This window comes from Triturus cristatus, chromosome 9 (genome assembly GCF_964204655.1).
Source record: "Triturus cristatus chromosome 9, aTriCri1.1, whole genome shotgun sequence".
In the NCBI taxonomy this organism is placed as follows: domain Eukaryota; kingdom Metazoa; phylum Chordata; class Amphibia; order Caudata; family Salamandridae; genus Triturus; species Triturus cristatus.
The window spans coordinates 395,877,654-395,891,442 of NC_140592.1; positions in this window are offsets into that span (position 1 = coordinate 395,877,654).

Consider the following 13,789-nt stretch of genomic DNA (forward strand, 5'->3'; position numbering starts at 1 on the left):
CACCGCGTCCCTCTGGTCCCAGTGAGGTTCACTTATGAGTACCTAGACAAACAAGGTTCTCCTGTTTATCTACCCCCACAGATACTATAGCTCACTACCCCCCTCTCGGACCCATGACGCAAAAAATACCGATTTACTGAGTAAGAGTTCAGCCCCTTTTTTCCATGTTGTTGTTGTTTTTAACATACCCAATTGATAGTCATGCACTGGAGCAACGGCGCCTGGCAAACACTACGTGTGCTCGTTTCAGCATGTACTTCACTTGCACGAGTCTGCTATTTTTTAGGCATACACAACGGCTAATACAGCCTACGTCGACAGCACATCGCTGGCCGGCCAGTTAATACATTGTTTTATTGATCTTCTTCACAGGCACAAGTAGTGCGTAGGACCACAACGAAACACAATGATATAAGTACAGGTCCTCCAGCTCTCACAGAGCACCACACTCTATTGTGGGAGTCTTGATAACCACATAACGTTATTTGACACCCACTCCCGCTTCACAGCATGGGCCTACCATTTGTGTTCACCTGAATCACGTAAAGTATAAGCAATTCAAGTGACACAATGTGTCTGTCTGTATATGTCTTTATGTGTGTTATGTCTGTTTTTTTCCCTTACAGGCGTTACTAGCCCCTGAATTACAGGATGGCTTTTGCGGTAAAACAGTGAGTCTTACCGTTCAAATACGCCACTGGTTAGGGTGCACCTTAGCGTGTGCATACCGCCGTGGTGTTCCCCATGGTCCTGACGAATGCTTAGCCGACTGGGCTTATTAAGCTGAAACATGTTGACCTTCCCCTATTTGGATGAGCCTTGTCCCACCTAATTGGCTGGCTCCTGTCCAACTCACTTGTTTTTATTCGGTTTTTGGTTTGCCAGGATTAAATTGGTTATTGGTTAAAACCATTCACCTTTTAAATTTTCACTTCCCTTTCTATCAAAACCAGCTCCGCTGTAGTTCAGGCGTTGCAGCACACCAGAGAGGCATTCGGCCTCTCTGGTGGAACCCGATGATGAAGCATGTCACCAACTAGGTTGGTGAGTGAGGGTTCTTTTAAACACTATTTGGGTTTTTGCTCACGCTGTTACTCCTAGTTTGCTCCTTACCCTGTTCACTCTTTTGTTGTTGATGTATCATTAACCAGGGGGATCAAGAGTGATTTTCCCTCACCCTCTTGTTGTTATTGTGATCCTACTATGTGCACCAAACCAAAGCACCTGCTGTTCCAACGGTGCGACCCCCAAGGTCACATTGAATCAAATTTCACAGATGATAGTGCACTGATTAGTTACATTCTATTCAAGAAAATTCCAGTTCTAAATTGTTTGTGTTCCAAAACGTCTTTATTTTTTTGGGTGATATAAAACAAGACAGCCAATGTGTTTCATTCACCACATGTGAACTTCCTCAGGGCATTTAAAATTCTATGTCCACCAATTGTACATCTTGTTCTTCAATTCCACCCATTGGGCCCTTTCATCTTGTTGCGTTCTGAGATGCGAGGCTATACTCTACGGTGGTTGGATGTTCGAGGACACGCATCGAGGTGTCAACCGCAGGGGCCTAATAGCCAAAACCGATTAGGAATTGGGATTGGTTATAAATATGAGGATTGCATGTATGCATAGGACCAGTATCGAATCGACAATGGGTGGAATATGAGAACAAGATGTACTTTTGTTGAATGGACTGTAACTTATCGGTGCACCAGCATCTGCGAAATTTACTTAATCAGGGTTAGCAAAAAAATGCAGATTCACAGTAACTTGATATATAGTAGGTTTGATGAAAAATTACCTTCACCATTCGCCTTGAAGTGAGTTTTACATAGCAAATCTCACCCAAAGTAATGGAAAAGGGATCAAGGACACAAAAAGTGAGCAGGAAGGGGTGGCGCAAGACTGATAATTTACAAACACAGTGTTTACAGTTACCCTGGGTGGGGAACTCCGCTCCACCAGTGGAGTTTGCGGAGTTTTTCCTACTCCGTGCTCCATTGAGAACGCGGAGTTCAGGCAAAACTCTGACTCTGTGGAGTTAGCCGGCCCCTCCACCCTCCCTAATTTAATTATATTTAAAAAAGTCACTTATCTGCTGTGGCTTCTCCGGGCTGCCTCCTCCTCGCCAATGGTCTCTCTCTCCTCATTGTCCTCGCCCACGGAAACCCCTACGTTGTACGACTTTGCGCGCGAGAAAGCCCACGCGCAAGACATACAATGAAGGGGTTTGTGTTGACGAGGACGGTGAGGACGAGGAGGAGAGAGAGACCATAGTGAGGAGGAGGCAGCCTGGAGATGCCACAGCAGGTAAGTGCCTTTTTTTAAAATAATTAAATTAGGGAGGATGGAAGAGAGTGGAGCGGAGTTCCAGGGAGTTGTTGTCCAACTCCGTGGAACTCTGCGTATTGGCACTATGCCAGCTACGTCCGGGCTAAGCTTACACTCCCACACTTGGATACCATATCACAAATGCAAAAAAACCTTAAACTCTCTTAAAGACTAAGGTCTATCCGTACCATGTGTAATACACCATAAATGACACATAATTGATTTTTGGAAAGCTACCTTTACAGTGAAAATGTATCATATTAATTGCTTTGGCATGGATATTATTGCCATGACAACCAATTGTGAGCTGACAAATCACCTTCTTTTTCCAGTTTATTAGTACTGTGTTTAGACTTATAGTCAAGAGTAAGTCAAGGAGGTGTATGCAACCTTTGTCCAGGTCAGATAAGTCATGAATGGAATGGGGTCTCAAACACTGCCATGGAGTTCAATGTGCTGTTGACATGCAATGTCACTTTAATGGTTTAGGACAGCTTGCTCCAGAAGCGTCAGATCATGTTGCAGTTGAATGTCAGGTGGAGTAAATGGCTTTTCACTTCCTGGGGTGCCAGCATGTGTTGGTTGAAAGTAGACCTAGCTTATGAAAGGTCGAGAATCAAGTTTGTTGCCGAATGGGGTGAGGACTTTAAAAATACAAAGATCCCTATGTGTGACTAACTGTAAGTATTTTGAATGTTACCTTATTCCAAGTGTTCATTCTATTTTCGTTGTGTTTTATGATTTAGACTGCACAACTACAAACTGTTTACATAAAGTATATATCCTACAGGCCTGGGTAGTGAACTTCTGTACTGTCTCAGTTAAATCTCGACCAGCAGTGGCTGGTGATCTTCAAAAGTGTTCACATTTTGCCTCATTCCCCTCACAATTACTCTCTTCCCCCCTCGTTCACTCTTACACTCACTCTCTCACTTGCCCATTCACACTCATATGCACTGTTACTTACACACAAACATGCTCATACTCACTGGTTCTCATATCACTTACAAATACACTTACCACTCTCACCCTTTCACACTCACTGCTGCTGGGCCCTGGTGCAACTGCACTTGCTGCATCATTAATAACAACATGCCAGACTCACTTCCAATCCCTCTCTCAATCTCCAATCACTCAATCCTTCTAATTCACAACCACTCCTTCACTCACTCCCTCATACTCTTTCACATATTCATAAACACTCAAACTCAGATTCTCATTCACTTTTGCTCTCATCGACATTCACAAATACACTCACATACACATTTTCATTCAAACCCATTCATTTTCAGTCACTCACAAACACATATATACATGAACAGGAAAACCATTTTTTTTACTTAGCTTGCTTCATTTACTGGCAACTTGGAGGCTCCATGGTAGCAGCAGTGTAGGAACCTGGCACTGGACATTGGAACCAGCAAGCCATAATTCCCAATGAGGAGACAGGCAGAGCAGCAAGTGCAGGTTTGAACAGGGAAAGACCCACCTCAATTCCTCTCCCAGCTTCTTGATGGAACTGGAACCACAGCCCTATAAGAAGCTAGGACAGGGCTGGGGATCCGCCCCTGCTGAAATGTGTGGCTTCTCATTGGCCTCAGGGATGCACTGACGTGTGCCCTGACAGCCACATTTTAGCAGATATACTGTTCTGCCTGAGATATGTGCAAAATGTCTGCTAAATAAAATGGATTGTTTCTGTGTGAGGGGACTGTAGTTGAAGTACGCCTCTCAAACATGCACAATCCAAACACCCATCTACCCAGTGTTGTTTTAACAGCACCCTTTAGTTGGATCGTGCCACAGCCCACTCAGCCCCCAGCTCTTCCTCCTGTCATCAGGAGCCTAGACGGGAGGCTCAGAGGATGAATGTTGTGTTTTCATGAACACTGCTAAATCAAATGATAGGCAATTTCAGGACTCTGAGGCAAAAGGCAGCATGTGAAACCTCACAGGAGGCAGGGGGCTGCACTCTGGAGTAATTACAAGGAGCTGCCACTGAGTCTTGTCTGTGGATGACAACCCAGAGGCATAATCTGACCTTTCAGTTTCAGATCTTTGCACAATTCCACATTCTTCAGGTTGAAGTTGTTTTGGAAATCCACGAAGCTGACAGAGGAGTTGTGTAGTTCTAAGTCCCCTACCAAGTAAATTCCAGCATTTTTATAGAACCTGACATCACAATCACCATCCCTGAAGTTTACAAGATCACCCAGAAGGACCACCCCTCCCGCCCCAGAGGAGGCATCGCCACTGCTCACAAGTCCAACCTCTGTCTGAGCACCTACATCAACGGGCCCACAGGCCTGATGGAACACCTCCACTTCAAGATACAGACCAAGCCGACCACCACCCTCCGAGGCACTCTCATCTACAGACCCCAACGGACCCCGGGCACCTTTCTCCAACTCCATCACCGACATCATCACCCTGCAAGCCATCACCTCCAGCAACTACACCCTGCTGGGAGACCTCAACTTCCACCTCGACAACCTCCAGGACCCAACTCCACCTCCCTCCTGGACAACCTCCTCACCATCGGACTCAAACAGATCGTACCAGAACCCATGCACGCAGCAGGACACACTCTCGACCCCATCTTCACAGCTGGAAACTCCATTACCTTCAGCCACACTTCCGAACTCCCATGGACGGACCATCGCTGCTTCCATTTCACCTTCAAAACTAACATCACCCACAAACGTCCACACCAGCTCCAGCACAGGAATTGGAAAAATATCTCCGATGACCAGTTCACCGCCTCCCTCAGCAGCTCTGCTCCCATCGTCGCTGACGACGATCCATCCACTGCCTCCCATACCCTACACAACTGGATCACCGACTGCGCCAACACCATCCCCCCCCTCAAGAAAACTATGAACCTACACGCCAAGAAAGCCAGATGGTTCTCCACTGAACTCCGAGGATCGAGACGAACCTCCAAACACCTTGAAAAGTTATGGAGGAACTCCAAAACTACAGCAGACCTCAACAGCTTCAAAGCAGCCACTGCCACCCACCACAAACATCAGTTATTCCAGGAAGAAAGCACTCCAGAACAGAATCTCCACTCACGCATACAACAGCAAGGAACTCTACGGCATCATCAACGAGTTCCCCCAAACCAACAGTGAGACAAGAACATACCACCCTCACATGACCTTTGCAACAGACTCAGCGCCTTCTTCCATCACAAAATCAAGACCATCTATGAAAATTTTCGACGACAACAACCTACATGTGGAACCTACACCCACCGCTCCCCACACCATGCAGTCGACACTTGACAGCTGGACCGCCCTCAGCATTGACGACATCCTGAAGACTATGAAGTCAACCCACTCCGGGGCCGCCACAGACCCCTGCCCCACCATATATACCACAGAGACATCATTGCCCCAGAGCTTCGACGAATCATCAACCGCTCCTTCGATACTGCCTCCTTCCCTGATGACTGGAAACATGCCAAGATCAAGTCTCTCCTGAAAAACCCCACTGACCTCAAGAACTTCAGACGGATCTTCTTACTCCCGTATCCGGCTAAAGTCATTGAAAAAGCCGTCAACTCACCTCCTTCATAGAAGAAAACATCAACCTTGACATCTCCCAATCAGGCTGCAGGTAGAACCACCGCACTGAAACCGCCCTTTTCACAGCGACAGATGACATCTGCTCCCTCCTCGACAGAGGAGACACTGTGGCCCTCATCCTCCTGGACGACCTCTCCGCAGCCTTTGACACAGTCTCACACCGCACCCTAGCCCGCAGACTCCACAACGAGGAAACAAAGCCCTCAACTGGATCAGCTCATTCCTCACCGGCAGAACACAGCGGGTCAGACTCCCTCCCTTCCTCTTGGAACCCACACCAACCACCTGCGGAGTCCCCCAAGGTTCCTCCATCAGCCCCACCCTGTTCAACATCTACATGGCCCGCTCACATCCATTGTCAGATTACATGGACTCAACATCGTATAGTAAGCAGATGACACCCAACTCATCCTCTCCCTAACCAACGAACTTAACATCTCCAAACACAACTTTCAAGAAGGAATGGAAGCAGTCACTAAGTGGATGAAGAACAGCTGCCTACAGCTAATCATGGACACAACCAAAGTACTCATCATGGGCCCACACCCGACGTCTGGAACGACAGCTGGTGACCACCCGCCCTTGGGATCCCTCCCTCCCCCAAATACTATGCATGCAACCTCAGAATCATCAAAATGGAATGCCAAATCAATGCTGTCACCTCTTCCTGCTACCACACCCTCCATCTCCTACATAAGAACTTCAACTGGATTCCCCTTGAACACAGGAAAACCATCACCCACTCCCTTATCAACAGCAGACTAGACTACGGCAATGCACTCTATGCGGAGATCAACAAGAACCTCACCTGCAAACTCCAGAACATCCAGAACGCCGCCGCCCGACGAGTTCTCAACTCACCGCGCCACTGCCACATCAGCCAACACCTACGGACACTACACTGGCTCCCGGTTGAGAAGAGAATCACCTTCAAGCTTCTCACCGACACCCACAAAGCCCTCCACAACACCGGACCCGCCTACATAAACCACCGTCTCTCGTTCCACACACCCCAAAGATCCCTCCGCTCAGCCTAGCTCTCTCTTGCGACGGCACAGCGCATCAAGAAGACCAGAACAGGAGCTCGCTCCTTCTCCTTCCTCACGGCCAAGTCATGGAACAACCTCCCTCTCTGCCGCCGGCAAACACCAACACTCTCCAAATTCTTGAAGAACCTCAAGACCTGGCTCTTCGACAACTCTCCGTGAACATCCAGGAGCTGCGCCCCACCACCCTCCCCCCCTAGCGCCTTGAGACCCTTTCAGGTGAGTAGTTGCACTTAACAAACCCCTGATTGATTGATTGAACTTTTTTTTATTCGTTTTCCTTTGCTGTACAACAGTACAAAACAGAAATAGATCAGCACTGCGTACAGCCATATTTTCCTCACCTGCGTAAGTGTGCATATTAACAACCAATAACTTCCTCCTCATTGGTACAAAAATTAGCAGGTTTCCAAATCAAACAAATCCATCTTGAGGCTCTGTCCATTCCTTCCATCATGTCTTCAAAGCTTGCCCACCAAAGCCCCAAATCCACTGATGCGTTTTACTGCACCCTCGTGCTATATGCACAGTCTCCTCCGTTATGGAGTATTGGTCCATAACTCTGAAGCAGAAATTCCAGCATTTTGACTCTTATTTCAAAATATGGTGTTCTTATTAATTGCAATCTCTTTTCCAGAAGAGAGCAATAGTTTGTTAGTCGTTATATTGTCTAGACAAATTAAGCGCCTGGCAATATTGTTTACAATACTTTTGGAATGCAAATGTGTGATTTTGGGTTAGTAATGGTGGCTGCAATTTGGTTCGGTGAAAGTAAGCCTCTTTCAGTTTCTATCTTATAGGGAGATTCCCTGTCTCTGGTACAAGCCATAGTACTATTACAAACGAAACTGCCCGCGGGGTCTGAAACCAGCTATATTAATACTAGGCAATATTGTGTAAATCTTTAGGGAAAAAGGAGAGTCCTATTTAAGAGGGCGTAATCCCATCACCCACCGAAGTGGCATGCTTCATCATCTGGGATCTCCTCTTGGTTGCCAGGCCTGGTGCAACCAAGGGCTGCAACTCCCTTCACTAAAAGAGAGGAGCTCACTGATGTTTTCAGTATAGTCAGTTCAATTGATCTCCTAAGATCTGAAGAGCATGAGTTTAGTTCTCAAAGGTGGGAGAAATGCAGTGCAAAAGAAGATATAAGTGGTGAGATTAAAATTGGCTACCAAACAAAAAATGAAACTTTAATAATTAGAGTTTGGTGTCAAAGATTTAAAAACAGTGCAAGCACGCCCTGAGAATATGATCGAGCGTGTCGGTCAATATGGAGGGTCTACATGTTTTGGCCACTCCGATCTTGGCCTTCCTCAGGACCTAGGTGATGATGCTACTGCAATTGTATGTGAAAAGAAAAAATATATACCGCTACATAGGTGGAACTTATACAACCTACGGTCACCTGTGGTCTTCTATATGATAGTTTCTACAGGAACAAATTTACCATCCAGACTCTCATGGGTAGAATCCTCAGCATTCCTGACAACAGCTCAGGGCGTAAGGCACCACTCTCTCCGCCGTCTCCATAGTACACCTGGCCAGTGCTTAATTTTCAACAACAACAAAAAAAAACATATGTGGCACTGTTCTGGCAAGGAAGCCTTTGCAGCTTGCACAACAAATTGCATCTGCTATGCTGCCAATGATAGTAACAACACAACTAATAACATCACACGCCTATAAGTGTGACAATTCGTACTATTTTAGGTCCCCAAAGCTATAAGAATATCTTGGGTGGCAGGAAAGTCATTTTTAATGTCTATTGAATTAATAATTAACTGTTGTTGTGGTCATCTCTAAATTAGCCAGACAGCACCACCTTGTGGCAGACTGTCATAAGCGCCGGTGTGGACAATTAAGTGCCAGTACCAAGCATGGAAACCACTGGCTCAAATTAAGCACTGTGCCTGGTCTAATTATGTGAGACGTTTGGTAAGTGAAGAATTTTGCCAGGATTACAGTGCTCTCTTTCTTGAAATGTGACTTTATTAATTACTTGCTCTACTGTTATCATAAGTTGTGGTGTTGATCACACTGTGTGATCAAGTCGCAATTATATGTATGTGTCAGATTTCTGCCAAAAAGTATCCCCATTGTTTTCTGTTTTTTTGCAACTAGCACCATCCAGTCTTAGAAGGCCAAACCCTTGCAAAATCACCCTTGCCTGCTTTGCTCTCATGTGTCTTTCAGGTTTGCGGGACCTGTAAATCACCTGCAGGAGGCGTTCTCTATTTCGTCCTAGCATTTTATGTGTCAGATCATCTTAACACTGTGGGGCGGGGAACAGCCATTACAACGCGGTTTTTACCACGCAGTGCAGTTACATCGCATGCGTTACAACGCATGCGATGTTACAACGCTATGCCATTACAACGCAAGTCTGTACATCGACTTGCGCTAGATGGCGTGCTAACACTACAAATAGTGTAGTTTACTATCCCAACACCTTCCCTACTGTTAAGTGGACTGGAGTTGGAATAGTAAATTACACTTTTTTAATGTTACCACGCCATCTAGCGCAAGTCGATGTAAAGACTTGCGTTGGAATGGCATAGCGTTGTAACATCGCATGCGTTGTAACGCATGCGATGTAACTGCACGCGTGGTAAAAACCCGCGTTGTAATGTCATACATCCCTGTGGGGCATATGTACAAGGGAGATGGCGGATAGAGGCGTTAGCCTTCCTGGCTTGACGCCTCTCTCCTCCACTTCAGAAACGCAAGGCTGCACCATATTTACAAGAATATAGTGCAGCCGCGCGTTTCCCCCTGCGCTGGCTCTACACTTAGCAGCCTAGTGCCAATGCAGGCTCCCTTGCACCATGGTGCAATGGTGTCTGCGTGCAGGGGAAGATTGCTTATATGCAGGAAGGTCCACATTCCTGCACAAAAACAATCTTCAAGTGCTGTTTTGTAACTTCTATGTGGGCTGCTTAATGCAGCACACACAGAACTGGCAAAACAGCATTTTTAAAAAATGATTGTTTATGCTCAGGAAGGGGAACCTTCCTGCACATAAACAGTCATTGACCTTTTGCTGTTTTCATGTGTGCTGCACTAGGCAGCACACATGAAAACAGCAAATACGAGGAAAAATGAAACATTTCTCCTTGTTGCGCCATAGTAAGGCCAGGTTTTCCCTGGTCTTAATTCTGGCGCTGCCTCCTATTTACACCTCCAATCCAAATAGGAGTCAGTGTCAGAATTAATGGATGTTGCAGTGGAACGCCCACCGCAACACCCATTGCCCTTCCCTTTCATGCTAAGCATAGCGTGAAAAGGGGCCTTATTTACAAGGCAGTGTTAAGCCACGTTAAGTGGCTTAACGCTGCCTTGTAAATAAGGCAAAGCCCCTATAGCCACAAGAACATCGCCAAAAGTGAATTTCCTGTGATGACAAGGGCTTGTACAAATGCCCCCGTATGCATTACATTCCCTTGGCAGGAGTTGTGGATGGGGACATTCTGGAGGTTGGAGTTCTCCTGGTTGTTCCAGGTATTGGTAAAGTCAATAGGTATGGCCCGGGAAAGCACCCATTTCTTATTTGTTTTAAAAATGTATGCAAAAATGGGGAAAAGGAGAAAACTGGCAAAAAATGAACAACATTAAAATAAAGAAGTGGTCAGGAATCCAGGCACCTCAACCCTGATACTGAGATGCGCTCCTTTTCTGGTGGTTGTGGACGTGTGTTCAGGTGAAATGCAATCACCTGAAGGGCAAGAAAACTATTGAATGAAATGGACTGACCCACTGTCCCATGGTGTAGACTGTGATTGGGCTGAAACAAAATGTAGATTACACTTGAACAGGCTAATGGGCCAATAGGGCTAACAGAAAGCACCTGTATATATGTAAATGTATTTTCATTAGGATTTTATTTTTTGAAAACAGGAGGCTGCCTAGACAGCTAAAGCTGTCTCTAGGATAAAGCTGTCTTTAGTCTATAGAACAAAAAATGACGTTGTTTCCCCAATCTCTCAAGCACATTTGTTAGGAATGGGCATCTCTGCTTTCAAGTCACATAAATGACTGCATACCTCGATTTCACTCGAAAGACGGTTAAATGGGGTAGTGCGCTATTCTAAACAAACAATGGTGATGGCCGAACATTACTCTTTAATTTGTGCAGGCGGATGCAGCTGGTGGGCACCAACGCTCATTTTTTGCGACTGGAACTTACTTTTTTATGTTCAGACTTTGACGCATAGCAAAAAAGAGACAGAAAAGGGGAGAGGATGTGGCGTAGAGGTCAGAGCGGCTGCGCTTGGACAGGGGAACCAGGTCAGAATCTTGGTGTCGACAAAGCATCCTGTGATTCTAAAAACATCACTTAGGGTCATATTTATGAGCCCAGGTGCATCGCTCTTGAACCACACAATGTGGTGCAAGAGTGACGAAACGCAGAAATTAGATTTATGAAGCCACCCAAGGCCACTTTGCGTGGCTCTGAGTGACTTTATAAATCTGGAGTTATGCAATACAGCAAAAATCGCTGTGTTGCGTTACTGTGCCCTGGGAAGGCATTTCATGGGCATTGCATGGGTGTTCCCACAAAACTCCCATTTTTTTTACACATTCCTAAATTTACCAAAAGTGTTTGACCTGGGAATGCGCCAAAAAGATACGCCTTGTAAGAGGAAGCGTGTTAGACTTGGCTTCTTTTGGCGTGTTTCCCCTGAGTTTTTGCTTTCTGACCTCCAGGTTTTGACTCTGTTTTTGCTGATATAATGATTCTGCACACTTTTCTCACTGCTGTCCAGTGGTAAAGTGCAAGTGCCCCTGTTATAAAATGTGTTATGGATTGGTGTTTCCACGATTGGCCTATTTGATTTATGTGTCAATCCCTAGTAAAGTGCACTGTGAGTGCCAGGACCTATAAATCAAATGCTGGATTGTGCCACCCACGCCAGCAGCCCGTAAATTGTAACTCTGGCCTGCCATCGCAGAGCCTGTGTGCAGCCTGTGGCTGCCATGTCGACTTGGCAAGTGCACACACTTCCAAGTCCCTAAACCTTCCCTTTTCTACATGTTAGTCACCCCTAAGGTAGGCCCAAGGTACCCCTGTGGGCAAGGTGCATTGTATGTGAAAGGTAGGACATGCCCGGTTGTGTGTGGCAAGTCCTGATAGTGAATTACAGCTATTGCAAGGCTACCTGTTCCCCATAGGCCAGCATGGGCAGTTTGATTATAACATCCTATAATCCTAACTGACCCAGGGAACATGATAGAAATTCGAGTTTACTATGCCTGAACTCAGAATGATAAAATACATCTTTTAGTGAAGTTGGTTTTAACATTCTGTGTTTGAAAATACCACTTTTAGAAAGTAGGTATTTTCTTACCTAATCATCCAGCCTGCCTCTGCTAGCTTGTGTATTGTCTGTCTGGTTTGTGAGTGACAGGGGCTGGGGGAGACTCCAGGAGACAGGGTGAGTCAGCACAGGGCTGAATAAACCTATCTGCACATAGATGGGTGGGAGGAGTAGCACCTGGGTCTGAATAGGGCTCTGCCAGCCTTCCACAATGCTGGCTCCACCTCCTGTGGTGCGTCTGATGACCCTGGCCTACATTGACAAAGGAAAAAGGTGCAGACTGACAGAATGCACCCAGAACTGGTTTGAACTAGGTACAGCACCCTCTGCCTGCAGAGGACAAATAATTTGCTAGTATAAATATTGGGGCCCAGACCCCAAGATTTTAGAACTCTTTTGGATCAGAAGGCTGCCAAGAAGAAGAGCTGGAGAAGCTGTGAGGAGGAAATACCACTTTTCTGTGTGCTTTGCTGTGTTGGCCTGCAGTGGCTGCTTCTGTCTTGGGCAGTGAAAGGACTGGACTGAACTTTCTGCAATCTACTTTTGTGAGTTTCTCTAAGGTCTTGAGATAGAGCTTGCCCTCTGTTCAAGAAGTCTCAGAAACAGCAAAGACTTCAACCTCGAAGCCGTCTACGACGCCTCTGCCGACTCCGTGTCCTGAAGGCACCGCAGAGGGCACCGCCGCGACCATGGTCTCACTGACGACACCGCCACCGAGCCGCTGCTCGCACCGCGACCTGTGGGCACTGCACTCTGCACTGCCTCGCTTCACGCCGATGCCTTGGTATCCCCGATGACGTCGCTCCACGCTGGACTCAACGCCGCTGATTGCACCGTGGTTCGAGGGCACTGCTCGTAAAGTTACACGACGCACTGCCCTCATCCCGCACCGCAGCCTTGGCCTACCAACGCCGGTGCCATCTACTCGAGTTCATCAGCCAACGACACCGCTGCTGCACCGTGACGAGCACCGCCTTCGTCTCACACCGTGACCCGGTTCTCACTGACGACACCATCTGACGCCATCACCGAGCTGCTGCTCGCACCGCGACCTGAGGGCACCGCATGCCGCACCACTGTACTTCGCACCGTAGCCCCCGACGCCTGCCGACGTCAGTGCTCCTGACTCCATCAGAGAGGAGATCGACCTGCAAAGCTTGTGACAACGAGAGGTCATCGACGACCTGCATTTCTGAAAGGTACTGTTTGCGGGTCTTCCCGACACCGTAGCTGACCCGCGACACCGCGGTCAGCCAGAACTGTTTGGATTTGTTTGCTCACAACGCCGTGATAGCCCCAGACGGAGCTATCGACATCAAGGAACTGTTTTTCAAGGGTTTTTTCACAACTGAAGATTTTTAAGTACTGTATTGTGGATTGTTACCGTTTTGGTCTTGTCTTAAGTATATAAAAATATTGGATATTTTTCTAAACTGGTGTGGTGTCCTTTTGTAGTGTTTACACTGTATTACTGTTGGTTATGTGCAAATGCTTTACACAC